The 21,050-nt window shown below is 49.0% G+C and overlaps 1 protein-coding gene and 1 long non-coding RNA gene across 2 annotated transcripts in view; both read right to left on the bottom strand.

The window, feature by feature from the left end:
* The window catches only part of Stx8 (syntaxin 8), a 251,618-nt gene that overhangs the window by 4,960 nt on the left and 225,608 nt on the right, over positions 1-21,050 (bottom strand). The window lies entirely within an intron of this gene.
* Positions 869-2,565, bottom strand: LOC131917237 (uncharacterized). Its single transcript, XR_009380640.1, has 3 exons — positions 2,327-2,565; positions 1,213-1,374; positions 869-1,104 (listed from the first exon to the last, which is right to left on the bottom strand). It is a non-coding gene; the product is annotated as an uncharacterized LOC131917237 (long non-coding RNA).

Here is a 21,050-nt window from a genome sequence, read left to right as displayed (position 1 = left end):
TACCCCATGGGGGTTCCTGCTAATCGCCTCCAGTAATGTTTCCATTAAAACGCCAGGCAAAAGGCTCCTGAATTTGCTTTTGTTCTTGTCTGGCATTCACTTTGGGCTTTTCCTTTCTGTTTCGGGTAGGGCAGGATCATTCTCCGTCTTCAGCATGTGTGCCTGTCTGTGTGCATGCAGGCACATGTGTTCATGCAGGCACATGTGTGCAGGTCAGAGGACAACTTCAGCTGTCATTCTTCAGGAGCTAGCCACTCTCATCTCTTGACATAAGGTTTCTCACAGGCATGGGAACGATCAGATACGCTAGGCTGGTTGGCCTCACTAGTGAGCCCCTGGGATTCACTGTCCTTCCCGTGTGCCCCTCTCCCCCATGGTAGGATGACAGGCATGCATTCTTCTTTTGGCTCTGGGGATCCAGCTGAGTTACCTCTTCAGCTCCCCATCCATCTGCTTTATGGATGCCACGCTCTCTACCTGCTCTTTCTACCCATCACCTTCTTCCATTCTCAGCTGACTTCGGAGCTGAAGGCTCAATTCTGCCTTCCATGAAGGCTGCTCAGCCCCACATATCCACCTCTCCTGGAGACCAGGAAACATCCACAAGGCCACATCTACACAAGGCCACTGCTCAGGAAGGACAGTCCTTTAAGTTCTTATGTTATGGGTCTCCCACCCCCTACCCAGGTCACAGAATCTCTGAGAAAAGAGATTATATACAGTCTGATGTGGCAGAGGGACACTGATTTTACATTAGGGACACAGGGCGTCAAGTCTACCACTGAGTAGTTAAGACATCTCGGGAAATGGTCTCAACTATGAGTTCGGTTCTACCATTTGTAAAATGAGGCTAAAATAAGCACTGGTATCACAGGCACATTAGGAGGATTTAATGATAAGGACATGGAGTTTCCGGAACACAACTGGTTCTCAGTAATGACGGCTCTGTTGAAAAGAGTGGGCATTCCTGTCTACCCGCTGCCAAGAACAATGTATGGGAGATGCTCCATGACTGTGAATGTCCCCCAAGACAGCTTGGGTCAGGGTAACAGCAGAGTAACGAGTCACTCATTCCAGAGAAGAGGGGCAGAGGCCGAGGAACACCTGGGTGGCATTTGGTAGAAACAGAGACCAATTCTAGCGGGGCTGGGCCGTGATGATGGCGTCCAGGGAAGGTTGGAAGTTCACAGTGGAATGTCTGGCAGCACCCACCTCAGTTATTAGCTACAGGAAGGGCAGCTGTGCCGGCCGATGGCGGCTGGAGTCAAAGGCAGGCAGGCAGAGCTCGGCCAAGTGGATGCCAGGTGAAAGGAACTGTGAAAAGCTGAACCGTAAAAGCCTGGGAGGAAGTGGAGGTCAGAGCCGGGGCACAGGCTGAGGATGGAGTCACAGCAAGAGAAGGGGGTTAAAATAAACCAAAAGGGCCTGACTGTTAGACTCTGGGCAGCTGGGGAGCAGGGACAGGGAGGAAGCCATGGACTAGGGAGCCGGGAGTTGTGGCTATTGGGTACAAACAGGAGGATAACCAGTGATACTGAGAATGTTAACAGCCACATAAGGAGAACAGAAGTCACAAGGAAGAATAATGAGTAAATGTACCCATGCCAGCACTCGGCAGGCAGAGACAGGCAGATCTCTATAAGATCAAGGCCAGCCTGATCTACAGAGTGAGTTCCAGGTCAGCCAGGGCTACACAGTTAAACCCTGTCTGTCTAAAAAGAAGAGAAAATAATGTTTTACAGAGCCCAAATCCTGCTACTCCCTCCACAGGCAACCATTTGGTGAAAGAGTGGAGACTTGTACTCCCTAAGGGAGCCCCGTGAAGGTCACTCACTGGCCAGCAGCAGAGCTGGCTTTGGGTGGAAGGCCCAAATCTCTGGGTGGGCATGTCATGGAGCTGGGCTCAGCTAAAGTCCCAACAGGAGAGAGCAGCCTGGACTGGTCATTCGAGTCCTTGTAGAAGGAAGGTAGCACAGCATGGCTCCTCAAAGGACCACATGGCAAGGCAAAAATTTGGCCAGCATATTGGACCTGCCTTTGCTTTGGTTCTGACTGAAAACAGAAACACTGGATTAAACAGTGTTTGACCTTCACTTTATCTCTTCACTCTGACTCTGCCTACCTGGCCCTATCACACCCTATCTTGGTGTTGTGTTGTGCTGAGTGAAGAAAACAAATAGGCCCTGCCTTTAGGTGGCATCGTGGTCTGGGGACTACACAGAGGAAAGGCAGCCTGCAGACGCCCCCCTGATCCCTCTACAGCCTCTGCAGGCAAACTGCCCAGTCTCTGGTATGCAGCTTCCTCGGGCTCATGAGGGACACGTACATATTTCCCAGGGTGGCACGTGGTTTTGGTGAGCTCCAGGGTCTGGCAGGCTGTGGGTGCCGACTAATGGTGACTTGACTTTCAGAAGCGCATCAGCCTCCTGAAGGCAAGAAGCATGGTCTTTCCCCAGATGGTTCTTTAGAAAGGCCAGGCCAGTGCTACCCAGGCCAGTGACTTTGAGAAGACGGGGACACCCAGCCCCACCTAGAGAGAAGCCCCTAGTGCTGGCACCATAGTAGCCCAGCAACCGTTCTGATGACAGAACAGAAAGCCCTGGAAACATGGAATAGAAGCAGAAGAGGAGGTGACAGCAGTTACCAAGACACATCTGGGGGCCAGAGGGAGCGACTGCTCTCAGCAGGAAGTGGGAAGCGAGGAGGCCACCTGAAGTGGGGGAGGGGGGAAGGAGAACCCGCCTGGAGACAGGAAATTAAAAGGAATTAAGACAGTGAAGGAGGCGGGGCAGAGAAGCTGGAGGGCAGCCCTAATAACAGCCAGGCAGGCTCTCTGGATCCAGGGCCCGCCCGGCACTTGGCCCAGCGTCAGGTAGAGAGAGTGGAGCAGCAGTCTAGGCCCCAGGACACGGACTGGCCAGCAGGTGGTCAACAGAGACTCTGTGTTGAGAGCTCACCTCACTGGACAGATTAGGTCATAAGGGGTGAACCGTGGTTGAGTGGGTCCAACGCGGAACAAGAGCACGGCCAGAAGCCAGATGGGACAGCACATGCTGGTAGTGCTGGCACTGCACTGGGGAGGCTGAGGCAGGAGGATCATGGATTTGAGGTTATCTTGGGTTACACAAGAGACTTTAGTATATATTTTAAAAGTACTAACCCTAGAGAGGGTTTACCCAGGAGAGTGACATGTATCCATATCAGAACCTAACAACAAATGTTCTCTGAGTGCCTACTGTGTGCCAAGATGCATAGTTGGCTCTTTATGGGTCTGCCAGCCTCACTAGGGCAACAGGAGACCAACAGACCCCTGAGGACACCAACCCAAGCCTACCCACCTCCCAAAAGAAAGCACACTTTGCGATGACAGTGTTCCCTAGAGGGAGTAAGTAAGCAAAAACCTGGCCATTATAGTCGCTTCCTGCACAGAACGTGCTGAAGTTTCTAGGCCCTAGCTGTTTGTGTTCTTCGAGTGTTATTCACTTCCTGCCTCTGAAATCAGCTCAGCACTCGCCACAGTTCAACAGCAGAATCCAATTGCGAATAGATAATCCTTCGGATCGGCAATCGAAAGCAGCACATTATGAGTTGTCAGGGCAATAATTTACAGTCAATTCTCTGGCGCATCAATACTCGCTAAGAAACATCCCCTGGTCGTGCTGCGTGCTACCCCTGGGAATGCAAATCTGTCTGGCAGGAATTCAACTGTCTCAGAAAAGCCAGGCAGGAACACTGTTACAGATATCTTGTTTTGACAATTCCCTCTGGACTGCGTGTCAAAAGATTTCTGGATCGCTCCAGCCAGGCTATGGATTCACTATAACAAACGCCTTCATTTGTCCTGCTTAGACGAGGCTGGGTCACCTGGCATTAATTAGGGACACCTGGCCAAGTGACCCAAGGGCTCTCTGCTGCTGACGTCCTAACTCAGGGAAGAGGCACCGCATTATCACCCATCAGTGGTGAAAAAAACGGAGCACCTGGACAGGGGGCCAAAGGTTACGAGATTCGTGGAGAGTCCCTGAGCTTCAGACCCCAGGGCAACATGGGAGAGGCGGCCTAGTGGCCTTGGCTCTTCACTCTGACCCCGCCTCTGCACACCCAGCCAACAGGATGGTGTCCAGAAGAGGCCATTAGGTACCTTTTGCCAGGAATTCTGTACTCTGAATGGAGCATAGCTAAGGCTCAGGGTAGAGTCCTGGCTGCATTCAAGTAGCAATGGACAGAGACTTAGCCCTGAAGGTCCCGGCACTTGCCTTGGTTATGATCTTCCTTTAAACCTGGTTGGCCAAATCATCCCTTCTGCAAGTAACCCTAATTCATTCAAATAAATTTCACCGTTTTTCTTGTTTTGTTTTGAACCTAAATGAATAGAAGCCATTTCCTCCTGCTTACAACCAAGCTCCTTCAGCAGACGGATAACAACAGGAGTAATTCTTTGGAAAAACATAAGCGCAGCATGTGAGTGCTTTCTTGTTACCAGTTTAGTCTCAAAAGGACCACCGGGAAGTGTTGCTCCTTGGAGCGCGTGGCCTTAGGCTGTATCTCCTGACTCTGAATGAGTCCGGTTCCAAACAGAGATCACAAGTACAGGGGCAGCTTCCCCACCAACTCCTTTTCATTCAGCCACACATCCTATGATTTAAGTGGTCTCTAATCAATGCCATAGATGCTGTTTGGAAAAGTCAAGATGTAAAAAAGATAGGTTCTGAGGCAACAGGTACTCGGAGTAAGCATCAGCACATGACAGCACAGCTTCTGTAAACAAGGCCAACAAGACACTGCTGGATGGGCAGATCCATGGCGTAGATCCCTCCTTTTCCAGGGCATCCACGTATGGGGACCCCCGAGTGTCTGGTGCCGGTAGATCCCAAGCAACTGCACGAGGTTCCTGTGATCACTGCGCTTTTAGTAAAGGTCACATCCGTTAACTTCATTAGTGCTGGGAGCTTTCTGTGCACTCTGTATATGCCAACATAGGCTATAAACTGAGCTGCGCAATCAACATTCAAACAAAGAAACGATGAAGGTTCTCCTGACGTGGCGAGGTAGGCAAAAACCACACTGCTGGTCTCTGAACGTCCGCATCTTGCGCCTGCGCAATGGAGAGCGCAGACCAGCAAGTGCCGCCTCAGGACTGGATGGGGGGGGGGGGGGGAAGGGAGGAGACAAAGACAACAGAGAACTCCACGTACCAGAAGCTGCTGAGAGCCAGGAAAAAAAGAAGTTCCTTTCTTCCTGGTGGCTATCTGGGTGGTCGCTCAGAGCCATGTCTCCTTTCTTCAGGTCTGAGAGGCATACAGGGAGGAAATGCTAACACTCTTTAGATACTGACTATCCAACAATGAGGCGTGGGAGCAGACTGCAGGTAAGTCAGCGTGCCCTTCCTTCCACGTGGCATCGGGAACTTTCCAACCTTAAATGCTAACAGCATGGAAGCTTAGAAAGAACACATTACGAGAGTTTCTTGGAATGAAGGGTGATGTAATGACAAGTGGAAGCAGACAGGGAACTTATTCTAGAATTCGGCAAAGGGAGTGCTGGAGAGGAAGGCCTCCTCAGTGGGTCCCAGTGGGTCCCAGCACTTTCCAGGACGGGAGGAGTCAGGCAGGGCGCGCTGGTTCCCGCTCGCTCGGTCTGTGGGGGACATGGGATCTCATATGAACCGGGAAGTAGTGTAATGTTCCTTGCGTAGCTGCTATTCATCAAGCGACCCACTCTGACTGTTGTATGCCTAAGTGAAAACTATCCTTCTTCAGTGGACGGCTGCTGTTATTACGGCCGTTTCACTTCATCACATCACTGGCGGAGAGCTGCGGTGTGCTGGCCACCAGCTGGTCTCTGAAACTGAGAGGCCGCCAGGTTGAGGTTGTAGAGGTAAGATGAAATAATAGATGCAAGACGTCACCTTATGTTTGGAAGATCTGGGGTGAATGCACTTCCAGTAATGTTGGGGTTGCTGGCACCGTTTCCAGAGCTTCGCGTGAAAGACACTCTGTCATCCTGCGGGCCACATCTACCCCACCTAGTCTCGGCGCTCCTTTGGCCTCCAAGGTGACATGAATCACATAGGGGACCAAGGGCCACAGCGGCAAGGAGATAAGACAGACAACTGTTGAGGGGTGTGGGAGAAAAGAAAAGTAAAGGCTGGCAAGAGAACAGCCAGACAGTTTTCACATTAAAAGCCAAGTCTTTTCTCGGGTAACTAGAATGCCAGTCATAATTATTTCTTGTGGCTGTGAAGCTTGTTCCCTTCATAGAAGGAGAAAAATTCAAAAGGTCACCATAGCTTTTAACTGGTCATCATGAGGTAGTCTGAGCTCCCTCACCCATTATATTTATGCATGGTACAGCAAAACGGGAGGCCCGTGACAGATGCACATGTACATGAACATCAGGTCTCCCTCTCTGCACCAAGGCAGCAGGGGTGAGCCCCCGACCAGCACTGGTCAGCCAGCTTCCCGTCCGTGGGTCTGACCACTCCTGGCAAAACCAGAGCTGGCTGCCAGACCTGAAACTCTCTCTCTCTTCCTCGGCTCTCCCATGAAAACAGATTCTAAAATGTGTGTTCACAATCCCCCCCCACACTCTGCATGTATAGAAATGACTAAATAAAAAGCCTGTAGATACAGTGGAATTCATGTTTGGTCTATGGGAGGTATGGCGGTTTAATCTTCATCTTCATGACTGGATTTAGAAACACTTAGGAAATACATCTCTCTGAGCATTTCCAAAGATGATGAGTATGTGTGTGGGGGGGGGCGCGGTTAACAGGGGAAGACCCACCCAGAAGTGGGTGGTGGCATCCCATGGGCTGTGGTCTCTGACTGCAGAAAGGGGAAAGAGGAAGAAGCCGGGTAAGTGTGGGCACTCCCCTTTCTCCGCTTCCTGATCTGTCCAGATGTGGATGAGCAGCCTCTGCCAGCAAGCCTCCCCTGCCAGCAGGGATGGCAGCCTCTCAGACGCCTCCTGATCTGTCCAGATGTGGACTATCCAGATGTGGCCTGGACAGTGTGGACTGCAGCCTCTCAACTATGAGCCACAATAAATTCCTCATCCTCAGGCTGCTTCCTGTTATGCATCTCATCCTGGCAACAGGAAAAATAGCTAATAAAAAAAAGGGACACGTATGTGCACAGTGCCCCAAGTGCTCTTCTCCCTAAGACTTGGAACACAACTTTAATGCTAAAGCCACAGTGAGAAGCTTGGTGGCAGGAATGGAGTGAAAACTATACCTAGCTAACTTCTCATTAGCAGGATGAAAGCTGTAAGCTTCGTGAGCTCGGTGGGACCCAGCGCGATTGGTGCAGTGAGAACAAGACATTCCAACTGTGCTCTACATGGCTCAGCAGCGTTAGAGCTTACAGGCCAGTCTGGGAAATCCCAGGAGCGACAGGACAGCCAGGCTGCAGGGCTCTCCCATGAGCATGTGGATTGAACACAGGCCTCTCACACTACAGAGTGAAGGAACCCGTCCGTTCATCATGGGGGACTTGCAATGATGCCACCTCTGTTCACTAGTACCCTCAAACACTCTTCACGACACCTACAGATGTCCTCCTATGGACAGCATGCCATCTGGGATCCCTAAAATGTGCCCTTCATGCAGGGAAGCTTCTGATGACGCGGTAGCAGCAAACGCGAAAGGAAACCTCAGAGCGAGACGTGGGGACCTCCAGCCGCCTTCACTGCCTGAGACATACACCTCAGGGAAGCATCATGAGCGGACTGGACAGGGTTTCTACTGAACCTTCTAGAAACACAGAGAAGATACCAGCTCGTAAGTACTAGAATATGATTAGCTTGAACACTCGAGTGGAGCTTCTGCTGGCAAAGAGGATTTAAGGCGGAAGGACACACTGGACCGAGCTGGAAGGCTGGGGACAGCTGTACCTGGGGGACCAACAAGGAGTAGGGGGTCTTTTCCTCTCTCTACTTAAGATGTTCAGTGTGGGGGGCTGCAGTTCCTGGTAGCACACCTGTTTAGCATGTGTGAGGCCCTGGGTTTGGTCTCCAACACTGGCTAAACTACTAATAAACGTAGACATCTGATGTGTAAGGGCTGAAATAGGTCAGAAATGTATGGTTACGGCAGAGGTCACATTGGTAGAGGACACATGACTAAGTGTCATGCCAATACCAGGGATTGTCATGTGACCTGGGAAAACGACAAATATCTGCCTTCCAAGGGCATGTTGTTGGTGCCAATAATAAAAGGTATTTGAGAATAATATTCGGGTGGTGTCATCAATGCTTGTTTATCTGCTCTTCTGGAAAGAAAAGCAGACGATCCAGAATGTGAGCTCTGGGTTTGAAATATTTTCTGGCTTAGGTTAAACATGATCTGTCAGTTATGTCAGACGTCCGTCTGTAGAACAAGGAGGTGAGTTGTGACACATCCCCAAATGACCAGGTTCCTACCTCGGCCTCCTGCTCTCGATACGCCATGCTTGCTTGCACCTCTAGGCCTGGCATGGATCTTCCCAGGTCACGTGCTCAGAGCCTCTGCCAGCTTCCACATACCCAGCAATGGCACAGCCTCAGCTCAAGAGCACTTTCTCCCTCCAGACTCCTCTCCCTAAGCTCACAGCATCTTAGGCCTGCCTTTCCCACGCTTCAGTGCACAGATCATACACATTGTAAACAACTAACTTCATTAAATTAGCAACTAATTGGGCCTGTGAATACTATGCCTTACAGTCTGTGAATTCTTTGAGACAGCAGGCCATGTTTTTCTGTGACAGTGTCCTGCCTGTTACCACTTGCGCACAGAGGTCCTATGATGCCATTCTGTAACCCTTATGAGAGTTTCATCACTGTGTGCCTTCATCACTAGGGTCACTGGGTGAGTATTATATAGTGTATTTGCACAGACTAAACATGGCTATATCACTATGTGATAAGATCTTTGGGGACGAGGTTGTACATTTGGTCTATCATCGACTACAATATCACTTTACAGTACATGACTACATATACTCAACATTTATTTCTGCCTTGGTTGAATGGGCACAGGTTCCTAACTTAGATCCATTCTCTGGAATATTAGAAGTCAACAGAACAGACTTCAGATGACTTTCTGGCTCAGAGGCAGTTACCAAACAGTACCTAGAACAGAGTAACTGCTCAATAAGCACATGCTGAATGAATGAAGAGTAAGCAACTGAATTATGGACAGAGGAGTCATTAAGGTCATTGAGAAGTTCTGGGTTTGAAGAACTACAAAGGGACTCAAATAATTTCCAAATTCAAAATCAGTGTGTTCCACATTCGTGGCTAGCGACCTAGGTGTGAAATTCTAGGTGGGCGTGGTCTGTTCTTTCAAGTCAACTGTGCCTAGCGTTCAGTAAAATGGAAGGCTGCAGCAGCTGCTCATGGGTTTACTCCTGAGATGATGTGAACTTGGAGTGTCCAGTCACTTACACCCTTTTCTGTATTGAACTGGACACCTCTTCACACTTCATCTGTTCCCTGAACCTTTTTATCATCTTTTCTTTGAAGACATTCTTGAGAAAAAAAAAAGTTACTGAAGATTACCTGCAATAGAAGAGTTTATGTTGAAGGTGGCTTTCCTCAGTGTAATGGGGGCCAGGCCCAGCGGCTCAACTAAGATCTTGTTAGAAATGCAACTTCCAGTCACCCCCGGGGGTCTGTGTCTGCAAGATTTCTCCCAGTGCTAAGGTTTGAGAACCACTGGTCCAGAGATGAAGATTAAAAGTTGACAACAAAACACCCACTAGTATGAAAGGAAGGGCTGTGTTCTCTGGGCACTAGATGGTAACTAGGTAGGGGTCCTACATGGTAGGAAGGTCCCTGTGCTGGGAGGGAGGTGGGCACCCAGTCTCCAACGGCTCATGAAAAAGCCTCATGAGAAATGGGATATGCATCGGACACACAAAACTGTCACAAGTCAACCCCCACAGCCTTCCCTTAGCTTCATTTCCTCCTGAGGAGGTCTGCAGGGCCCAGGGCAGCAGCCGGTGGGGCCAAAGGACTGTTCCTGTTCACAACAAAGAAGATTCTAAGAAACACGTCCACCAGATTGCCAGTCTTCCCACCTAGCATCAGGGAGCCATGCCCCGACTGCCCAGAGTCTCCACTCTTCTTCCTCACAGAGCAGAAGGTGGCGCCTACAAGAGGGAGGTCAGACAGGCTTATCAGACAGAAGAGGGTAGGCGGGCTTTAGTTCCCAACATGCCGGTTGGGCCAACGTGACAGTCATTCCTCATATCGAACTCCCGTGTTGGATGATACTTGTATTTTCAAGCCCTGAAAAGACACACTGCAGATTCTAACTGTACACTAGTCAGGGGAGGAGGGCCCTTCTCACTTCAGTGGAGCTAGCCACCATTGCCTGCTACTCCGGAGGACACCCACAGCTAGCCTCCCACAAGAGCTCGTCAGAAGGCGCAGGCAGGCTGTGAGCTGAGACCTTTCTTGAGTTGTGTGGTTGAGGAAACAGGAGAGGGAGCGTTCAATGATTAGTTCCTCATGGTCCCCACATTCTTCACACGTACTGCCTGCACCCCCCAGAACACGTCTGCATTCTTGATAGCAGGATTGCAACCTAAGTTCTGTTCCCTCTGAGCACTCTTTATGGGCACACGGAGACACTCTAGGAGCCTTGTCTCGCCTCCCTTCACGCCCCTCCTTCCCGCTGCCACACTCTGCGGGCCGTTCCTCGTTCTCTTTCTAAGAATGTAATAAACATTTCAGCACAATCTTTCAATCCACATTATTTATAATATTCTGAACATCCATCGAGCCTGGCTAGAATGCTAAGCAATAAATCAAACTTAACAACAACAAAAAAAGGAAAGGGGGGGGGGTCACCCTTGGCGAGGCTTGAGCCTGAGATGTTTCATTACCCAAAGGGTTTCGTTATGTTCAGAAAAGTGAGATGGGGATGAGCCCGGGGTTTAGGATGACATGAAGTCAGGAACTGGAATCCAGAGGCATAATCATAACTTTGTATAGACCTCAAACAAGCTTACCTCTCGGGTGTCATGACGATAAATGAGATACGTGGGAAGCGCTCTGAATGCCTCGAAGAAAACCAAGTGAGCCCAGTTCCCCTTGCTGAGTCCCAAAGGTCATCTTCTCCAAACAGAGGGGGGACCAAAGGCCCCCTCCCCTCCCGGAGCTGCTGTCACTGTCCATTAATGTCCCCTCAGCTTTCAGTGAGGTGAGGGGCGGCGGTGAGGAGGCGTGCATCATGTTTAGGACAACCTGGTCCCCAGGTCTGGCTGCGGTCTCCACCCAGAGCGGGGACTGCTCTCCCCCTGGCAGGGAGGGCTGCACCAGGCCACACACAGCCACAGGGCTCTCTGCCTGCCGAGGATTTGGCTCCTGCTCGAGTGGGACTTGGACATAGGAAATGCAAGCCTCGTGGAGCAGGCCTGTGTTTACATGGCTAGTCCTGGCAGCTGAAGGGGTGTACGGATTGCGCTATGGGACCACTGCATGGGGCTCCTTCTGTCAGTTTCCATGGTCTAAGGTGCCTCTTCTCTTCCGTTTGGATGGCTGTGCTGAGTGTAAGATTAGCATCATCCAGTGATAGCCCACACATTTAACAGAGTCTGATGCTGGTTTGGGGGAAATGACTGTGACCAGCCCTTGGTCACGAACCTCCGCCTGCCTGCTGGCTGGGGTCAAGCAACCTCCAGAAGGGATCCGATGCTTGCTTTGCTTTGGCTCATCACTTCTACCAATAAATATCTAGAGCAGCTGATGCGATACACACATCTATTTGAACAAAGCTGTCAAGACCACGGCGAGTTCTTTACAGTGTCTATCAGGACACAGAAAGCACCCACATCTTCATCACTCAGCTCTTAAGGTTGACGCCTGCATGCCATTTCTTTTGCTCTGGTAAAACCACATCCTCTAGGCTGCAGTCTACCTGGGCTGAGCACTTTCCCCAGACCTCTTGGATCTCAGTCCTCTCTCACCCCATCTCTGAGAATACTTTTCCCTCAGCCATGGTACTCCTCCTGTCTCCCTTCCCCATCACTTCTACACAGAGAACTTGTCCAGTTGCTGCGGGGACACACTCGATGCCCTATGACCCCACCTTAGTGCCCTCTCCCTGACAATGGCATTCTACAGTGGGACAGCAGTGTGTAAGCATGTGTATACAACACGTGTGCAGTCACTAAGAATCTGCTCAACAAAGAGTCGCTTCCTCACTCAGAAGGCTTTGTCATTCACGTGATAATGGCATACCCACAGCTCTTCCAATGGGATCCGTTCTGATCAAAACTTCGGCAGAAGGGCAAGCCAAGGTGGTTGATGCAGGCCTCATGATTTACATGCCAATCCACAGCAACTTGGGCATACAAAGTGAAGCCAGCCACTCTGTAGCCTAGCACACGAGGCTGAGCAGGGAGAACTCAGCTGGGAAATAAGGAGTCTGCCTGGCTGAGCCATGTGCCACCTCACAGTGAACATGACCCTTATGAAAAACTTGTGTGTGTGTGCACATGTGAGTGTGTTCCTCACAGTGAATGTGACTCATATGATAAACCCGTGTGTGCTTGTGTGTGTGTGTGTGTGTGTGTGTGTGTGTGTGTGTGTGAATGTGATTCTCTGGGGGCTCCTCCATAAAAAGATTATCAAATACCACCTGTTTAATTATAGACACATACATCTTAAAGTACAAGTTCTGACTAAAGAATCCATTTCTAGGGGCAAGATTTTGGGCCATCAGCAAGGGATAGGACCGTCCCGGCACTTCTGAAATGAGAACTTTTAGGTCACTGGTGAAATTCCCAAAACACGAATCACACTACTTACAGTCAGGGTCACCTTTCACTGTCCATCCCCATCACAGCTCAATTCTAAGCAGGAGGTAGTTAGGATAAGCATTTTCATGACTTCAGCCAAGTGCAGAGCACACTCTCTTCTGGTTAGCTTCTCTGAAATGCTGCAGAACCTCCCACAATTTCTCAAATAAAGACTTGAGGCTGCTGGGCAGTGGTGGCACACACCTTTAATCCCAGCACTTGGGAGGCAGAGCCAGGCGGATCTCTGTGAGTTTGAGGCCAGCCTGGTCTACAGAGTGAGTGAGTTCCAGAACAGCCAGAGCTACCCAGAGAAACCCTGCCTTGAAAAACCAAACCAAAACAAAAAGACTTGAGGCTCCGTGGAGACAGACTGTGGGAGAGGGACCTGAAAATGGAAGCTGGCGAGGGCTGGTGACGACAGGACTTCCAGGACTACGGATGGGGTCAAGGCGGAGCAGAGGGAAGCCCATCAGCCTCCATCCACCACTAATCTAATGGTTCCAGGCAAGCAGCAGGCTAGACAGTGGGAATCGACAAAGCTCAATATAGACACCTGTCCCCAAGGAATCTGCGAGGTCGCCGGGGAGACGGACATTCAGAGAATGCACAGTGAAGCAATTAGGAAAGAGGGAACAGGAAACAAGATGTTACAAGAAGAAATAAGACAATGAAGCTGTCAGAACCAAGAGCATCCCAGTAGGAGGGAGCAGTGAGCACTAAGCACCCAGACATTCACAGGACCCAGACAGCCTTGGGATTGGTTGTGACAAAAAGAGACGAATCTGGAGTCAACTCATGCCTGCAGTGCCTAGAGATCATGATGAGAATCTCCATTTGACTCTAAGTAACAGGGAAGTCACCAGGGGTTAGGCAGGAGTGGCAGGATCTCATTTACGTTACGCGGTTATCTGCGCCACTGTATGGGGACTGGACAGGAGGAACCGACCATGCAGGTCTGTAAGACCTGTCTGAGCAAACTCCATCAAAGGCCTGCTTGAGAGTCTGAGCATGCGCAGCACCCAGGCAGGCTGATGTGTGGCACTGGAGTGGTGGTAATACAGATAGATCGCTTCCTTTCGGAAGGAAAGGCGGCCAGGCTGAAAGAAGAAGTGAGCCCTGTTTTGGTAACTGGGTCAGTGGCATGCTACTTTCTAGGAATCCTAGGGGGTCCTGGGTGTGCTGTAATGGATCTGGGGTGCTGCGAGTATCAGACGTACAGTCCAGTGGAACTCACAAGAGAGATGGCCAAAGAACAGAGGGGAAGGCACAGAGCAGCAGGGGTGGGAGAGGAGCAGTAGCAGGAGGAACCCAGGATACCGTGGGTAAGGGAGGGAGCTTTGTGTAGGGCCATCCATGCCAAGGATTGGCAAAGGGGACCAAAAGAAGCCTATGGCTTTGTCCACCCGCCGAGGGTGCCAGCAGCAGCAGCAGCAGCAGCAGCAGCAGCAGCAACAGGAGCAGGAGCAGCAGCAGCAGCAGCAGCAGCAGCAGCAGGAGCAGCAGGAGCAGCAGCAGCAGCAGCAGCAGCAACAGGAGCAGGAGCAGCAGCAGCAGCAGCAGCAGCAGGAGCAGCAGCAGCAGCAGCAGCAGCAGCAGGAGCAGCAGCAGCAGCAGCAGCGGGTACTAAGGGCTGCTGTGCACCAAGGGCTATGCTCTTCACCTTCTGTGCCTCATCTCTAGTACGCTGCTGCCTGGCAAGGATGGCGCCATCACCATGGTCACTGCTATGCCACCTGAAGCTCAAGAGTAGTTTCTCTTTAGAGTGGGCCTGGGATTTGAAGCCAGGTTTAATTAGCTACAAGGGGCTCACAATAATGCTCACACTCTAGAAAAAGAACAAAGACGATGGCCATGGCAGGGCCATGTGGGATTTTTTTTTTTTTTTCTTGGTTTGTCAAAATAGGGTTTCTCTGTGTAACAGCTCTGGCTGTCCCAGAACTTGCTCTGGCCTTGAACTCACAGAGATCCACCTGCCTCTGCTTCCCAAGTGCTGGGATTACAGGCATGCACCACCATTGCCTGGCTTTACATCTCCCCCACCTCCTTTGGCAAGGTGGGACCTTTAAGAGGTGATGAGGACCTGTGGGCAATGCCTTTAAGAATGGATTAATAGGTTATGTGGAGATTGGATCTGTCACAAAAGCCAGTTCGGCTTTCCCTCTTAGACGTGCTTCTGTTGTCCTATGCTGATGCCCTATGCTGCCTCAGGACTCCACTGAGTCCCTAGCAGCAAGAAAACTCTCATATGCACCTCCTTAGCGTGGATCTTTCAGCCTCCAGAAGTATCAGCTACATAAACCTTTATTCTTCATAAACTACTCAGTCAGTGGCATTTAGTTATAGTAACAGAAAATAACACAACTTCCAAACTGTCTTCTCTGCTTCCATGGGTGGTGCCCGGTTCTGCACCAGACTATAATGGACTTCTCATTATCTTCCTGACCACAGAACAGCCCCAGCATCAACAGGTCTTTTTGTGCCCAAGTCAAACACTTTCCTAATCCTGAATTCAAACGCTTAATTACATCTATTCTTTGGTTTCCCCTTTATCTAGTGAGAGAGAACAAAAAGTACTGTTTGTAGAAAACAAGACTATCTAAGCTTGAAATAGCAAAATGAAGTTAACAGAAAACCGTGAACTAAAGGGTAATTAAAGATACATTATTTCCTGCCCCCCACAAATGCCATTTTTTAGATACCAGACATGCCACATTCACAGACCTCTCACCTGAGTCCCTCCCGTCCACATTCCCTCCTGACAGGAACAAGTTCTCTCTCAGCCAGAAAAAAAGGCTACACAGAAGAAAGCGATAACCCAGACAAAACTGAAGACAGAAAAACAAAACAAAACAAAAAAAAACACTACGGCCCATAAACAAGTTCAGCATAAAACATGCAAACAGAGTAAAACACAAACAAAGTATTCAGTCTAATTATAATAAAAACTGAAATAGAATCTCTCTCAGGAACTTGTGAAGCCAAGTAGGGATTTCCCCATTTTACAGATAAGGAAAACTAAGGCTTGGGGAAGTTCAGTGTGTGGAATATATTCTAAAAGATTAGCCTTGGACAGAGTAAGGTACGACACAGCAACAGTGACACAGAGGTGAGATTTAGAGGTATGTGTCTGTATACAGGGGGCCAGTGTCGCCAAGATGGACGTGGGCAATGGAGAGCCTCCGAAAGGTTTTAACAAGCGATGGTAGAGGTGAAGGTGGACAGAAGCAAATCTGCCCTTTCCAAAGCCCCCTTCCCTGAGTTTTAACGCAAGAAGAGATGGGAAGGAGCAAGGTGGAGCCAGGAGACGAGTGAGACATGACAAGAGCAATCCCGTGAAAATCGGGGCACGTGGGGTTGGGGTGAAGGCTGAGGAGCAGGAAAGGCAGCATCAGGGAAGGCAGCGGGTGGACCCCACAGGCACGAATGAGGAGGAATCAACAGGAACTCGCAGCAGATAGGATGTGGGGGCCGAGCGAGATCGAGAAGGACGACGGGGATTTGGCTAGAGACTGAGTGGTTGGTGGTCCAGCTCGTCAGCGTGGGAAATGAGAAAAAGAGAGGTGGGGCTGGGGATGACAGGAGCCCAGTTCTGACGTCTCGGGATTATTACAGGCAGTTCTGACAGCACAATGCTTGCTTGTCTCCCACCAGGATTAGAGGGAACTTCTTTGGGGGCAGTGTTCATGTCTTGGTCGGGGGTTCTGTGTAGACCTGCATCTACTGTGAGCACCCTAATGTGAAGCCTGTTCGGTCCTGAGTCATCACGGAGGTGTTGAAAGGGCTCAGGTACGGGTCTGGGAGTGACAGCTGGCACAAGACTCTAGGACTGCCCCCTTTGGACCGCCCACTCTGCGGTCAGTGGCTGAGGCAGATGCCACTCTTGTTTTCTTCTCTCTACCCTGGGACTCGTGGACATACGTACTTTTGATATAGTTAACATTTTTTGTTGGCCTGCTGACAATTTCTTACTGTAATTCCTCCTTCTTGACATCTTGGGATGCATTCCTTCACTATTCTTTCAAACATAGGCTCTCAAAGCACAGTAAGAATATTTTCAACGGAAAAGTACAACTAGAATCCATCCTTTTCACTCATGAAACACCGGGGAATCGTTCGGGTCTTCGATGGCCCCCAAGAAGCCTGAGTGTTGAAGCTTGGTGGCCAGCCCATGGCACCCCTGGAGGTGGTTGAAACCTTTAGGAAGTGGGTCCCTGGTAGAATATTAGGTCACTGGAGGATGTGCCCTTAAAGAGGAAACCAGGACCCTGGCTCCCTCTCCTCTCTACTTCCTGTTTGTCCTGAGACAAGCAGCTTTGATCTACCATAGGCTCCCCGAAACAAGATCCTGTCTTACCACAAGCCCCTACATAGTGAGCCGACCAATGGCAGACTGAAACCCTCGGGAAGCAGGAGCCACAGTAAAGCCTTCCTGCAATACCAGTTTTCTCAGGGGCTTTTGTCAGAGAGGCAGAGCACTAACCCGGGCGGGCGCTGCTTCTGCTGTGCTGTGGCTTGTAACTGTCGCATCACCTGGTAACTTCCGCTTAAATACTCAGCACAGCGCTGACCAAGGGGAGGCCAGTGGCTTCTTGATTAGACACGCCCCTAGCCGACGTACACTGCCAAGAAACCAGACACCCCCCCCCAAGAAGAAACATTTGGGCAAGAAATGTGAGAATGGGATGATGGAGATAAAGCATGTTTTCTCTCTTCCGTGACCCAGCTGAGGAACTGCGTGGATCCATCCTCCAGACGCTCACGGCTCCACCAGCACAGGTTGAGTGCAGACATAAGATAAAGGGAGTTGTGCAGTTGTGGGAGAACCTAGACAGGGGGCTGAGGGATGGGAGAGTCCAGGAAGCCCAACAGGTATCCACAAGAGGAAAAACGGACCACTCACAGCGCCAGACCCTGGATGGAGGTGGTCCTAGCTTACTAAAGTCTAAGAGACTCCACCACACAAAGCTCACAGCACTGTTCACAGGAATATCGGAACCTCATAACACCAAGGAGTATCACACGTTGTGAGATAATTAAAAACTGCTTTTCTTGGGCAGGGGATGGAGTTCACACATTTGGAATGCACTAGGTCCTGGGTTCAAGCCCAGCATTCCCCCTCTCTGACTTACAGAAAGAAATTACTTTTCTCATCTGAATCTGTTCTTTCTATAAATAACCTACCATCTTCTATATTTAAAGTAGACTTTTCAGAGTTTTCATGACACTAGATTAAAACAGAAACTCAGGAAAAATGTTTCCTGTGACAACCTGGACTGTGTAGCTCCATGGTGGATGCTAACATTCTTTTCATAGGCTGAGGATAAAGGTGAGTTTAAAAACAGTTGTTTCTGATGCCTTGGTGCTGCGGGCCGCAGGAATATATCATAAGAACTCAGCTGGTAGGCCGGGCGGTGGTGGCGCACACCTTTAATCCCAGCACTCAGGAGGCAGAGCCAGGCGGATCTCTGTGAGTTCGAGGCCAGCCTGGGCTACCAAGTGAGTTCCAGGAAAGGCGCAAAGCTACACAGAGAAACCCTGTCTTAAAAAAAAAAAAAAAAAAAGAACTCAGCTGGTTCTGGCAAAGTCACTACCTGGAGGAATCAGGGAATTCCTCCAGAGGAAGCCAAATCCCAAGGAGTTTTTGGTGTTACTTGGCTTGTTATATATCAGCTGTCTTCTGTTATGAAAATCATGTGTGCCTTCATAGTTTTCCCAATTGACTTTTCCCTAAGAAGGGCTAACAGTGTGGACTGATCACTCTCTGGACATACACATTCCAGGTATTTGGAGAACAGTCTCAGGAAAGGCTTTCTCTGGAATCAGATATCTCCCTTGGCCACTTTCAAGGACTAGCAGTAATAACAGTCCACATGCAAGTCTCCTGATTTAAGGTAAATTCCACAAGGAGACACCGCCTAGGTCAGGTGGACGTTAAGTAATAGCTTTACACAATTCAGCTCGGACCCTCCTTTCTTACAGCCTTACTAACTTTATAGACTGCTAACTCCTTACCTAACCACTTCTAGGAATATTTAGATAACCTTCTGCGCTGACAGCTATGCTCAGCCAGAACCCCAGTTCAAGCCTCCCTGTAATTATCGTCATTGGTGGCATCCAGCCAGGTCCATCCCCAGATGGAGGAAAGCACCTTATCAGAGATACCTCCGTACTCTCTAAGAACAGACTTAAGAATCCAGGCTACCTGTTTGAGAAGGCCTGGCGGATGTGCCAATTAAGCCTTACTTCCTCTTTTCCCAAACCTTACCTGTAGTTCCAGATCTCCCTTTAACTATCACCAGAGGCATCTAGCTGTACACAGGTTGCCTAGCAACTGAGCACACTTTCCCCCACCCTGCAGAAAAACGGCAGATAGCTTGGACAGATAGGAGCCACAGGAAAAAAGAAGACAGTTTTATTTTCTCCCATTGACCTAGCAACTTAGAGATTCTTAACATTTTCTACTAATCACGTTTAAGAGTTTAATAGTTGAGCACATAAGATCCCTCTTCCTAGATATTACCTGAATTTAGCCTTTAGTTAATTCATTTCCCCATTGGTCACTTCCTTTGGGGTTGCAAATGATAATTAACGGTTATTGCCTCCCTATGTGATTCTTATCACCCTTCTGTTTGACCCTGGAAGCCTGGCTTTGCACTGCTAAGGGAATACTGCTTGTAAGTGTATATATACCAGGACTTCCAGGGAATGAGAGGGCAGAGAAGAGAAAAGAGAATGGAAGAACTAGACGGGTAAGAACTTGCAAGGAACAAACTGAGAAGGGAAAGAACTAGATTGAAGGACTAAAAGAGAGGACTAGAGGAACGAGATGGAAGATGGAAGATGAGGAAGAGCCAGATGGGGAAGAACAAGATGAGGAAGAACGAGATGAGGAGAGAGAAGGAGATGGGAGAGGAGATGATATGGGAAGGAACAAGATGGATGAGAACCTAGAAGGGGCAGAACTAGATGAGGGAATTAAGATAAAACCTAGAGGGGACCGCAGACAAGTATAGAGAGCAATCAGGCTAGAAATGAGCTAAATTATAAGTTTGTAACTGACACAGAACAATAAAGTATATGGACTAAGGAGTTTCGTGTACATAGATTCATTTCTTCTCAACAAAAATTAATTATCAGCTGGTTGTAGATTCTTCTCGGACCCTGGGAGGGGACTATCAAGGGGCTGGACCCCCATAGTCCCCAATACCTTGGGTGTCTATGGAGCACAGTGCTTCATTCTGTAAGAATTATTTTGTTAATCAAACACAACTTTCTTGCAATCTCTTCAGAAATGTCTGGTGGAAACTATAAGCCAGATAGTAAGTACTTGAGGATTTTCTTCTGAAGCTGAGAGTCGGCAGTTACAGCACCAGGGAAGGCAACTTTACTGTGGTGCATTTCCTCAGGAGAGGAAATGATTTCTGAGAATACTGAAGCCTTCTGTATTCTACCACAGACGAGCAACACCTGTACACAATCTTTTGAGACAACAATAAGACTTTTCTGGGGTTTCGTGTCATGACCGTTTAATTTAATAGCCCTGAGAGTTTAAACAGGACACTAATACCTCAGTTAACTGGCATGATCGGGGAGCCGGGGATTCCAGTTAATGTAATTTTTCCATCAACTAACAGCGACCCATTTGTGTAGTGATATTTCCTCAGCAGGGCGAGGGGACTTGGACAGCTCTTTTTAGGGGTCATAACCGCATGGATTGTCTCTCAGGTTTATGCTTATTTTTTAACCAGCATTTTGCATCTCATAAATCTTAATAAACCAACCATATAGTAAAAGGCTCACCAATACAAACAAACAAACAAAAAGGTTAAGTTCAATTCAGATAACATTAGCTAAAGAAAACAGAACCCGAGGGGAAAAAAAAATATTTCCCTCCCAATGCATGCAGCAACATCAGTTTAACAGACCAGGAATTGTCTGCCCCTGGGAAATGGAGATAAACAATACATATTTTTGGACCTCAGAAGCTTGTAGTTTACATATAGATGATGTAGGAAACACCAGAAGATATTAGAAATGACAGTTGTTTAAAGATTTTTTTCTTTAAAAGCATATAAAGCTATTCTTGCTTTTGAATAGATCAGACAAATGAAAAATGCATGTTTAAGAAACAGGACTAGGCATCAAACCCCAGACCTGACGTGTGCTAGGCTGAAGCATAATGCTTTTCACTCCCAGCCTCTGAAAAGTACTTTGTTGTTTTTTTTTTTCATACATGCTCTCACTATGTAGCCCTGACTGGTCTCA

This window comes from Peromyscus eremicus, chromosome 8a, assembly GCF_949786415.1.
Source record: "Peromyscus eremicus chromosome 8a, PerEre_H2_v1, whole genome shotgun sequence".
Classification (NCBI taxonomy): Eukaryota; Metazoa; Chordata; class Mammalia; order Rodentia; family Cricetidae; genus Peromyscus; species Peromyscus eremicus.
The sequence above is the reverse complement of the archived record's forward strand: the minus strand, read 5'-3'. Positions and strand labels throughout refer to the sequence as shown.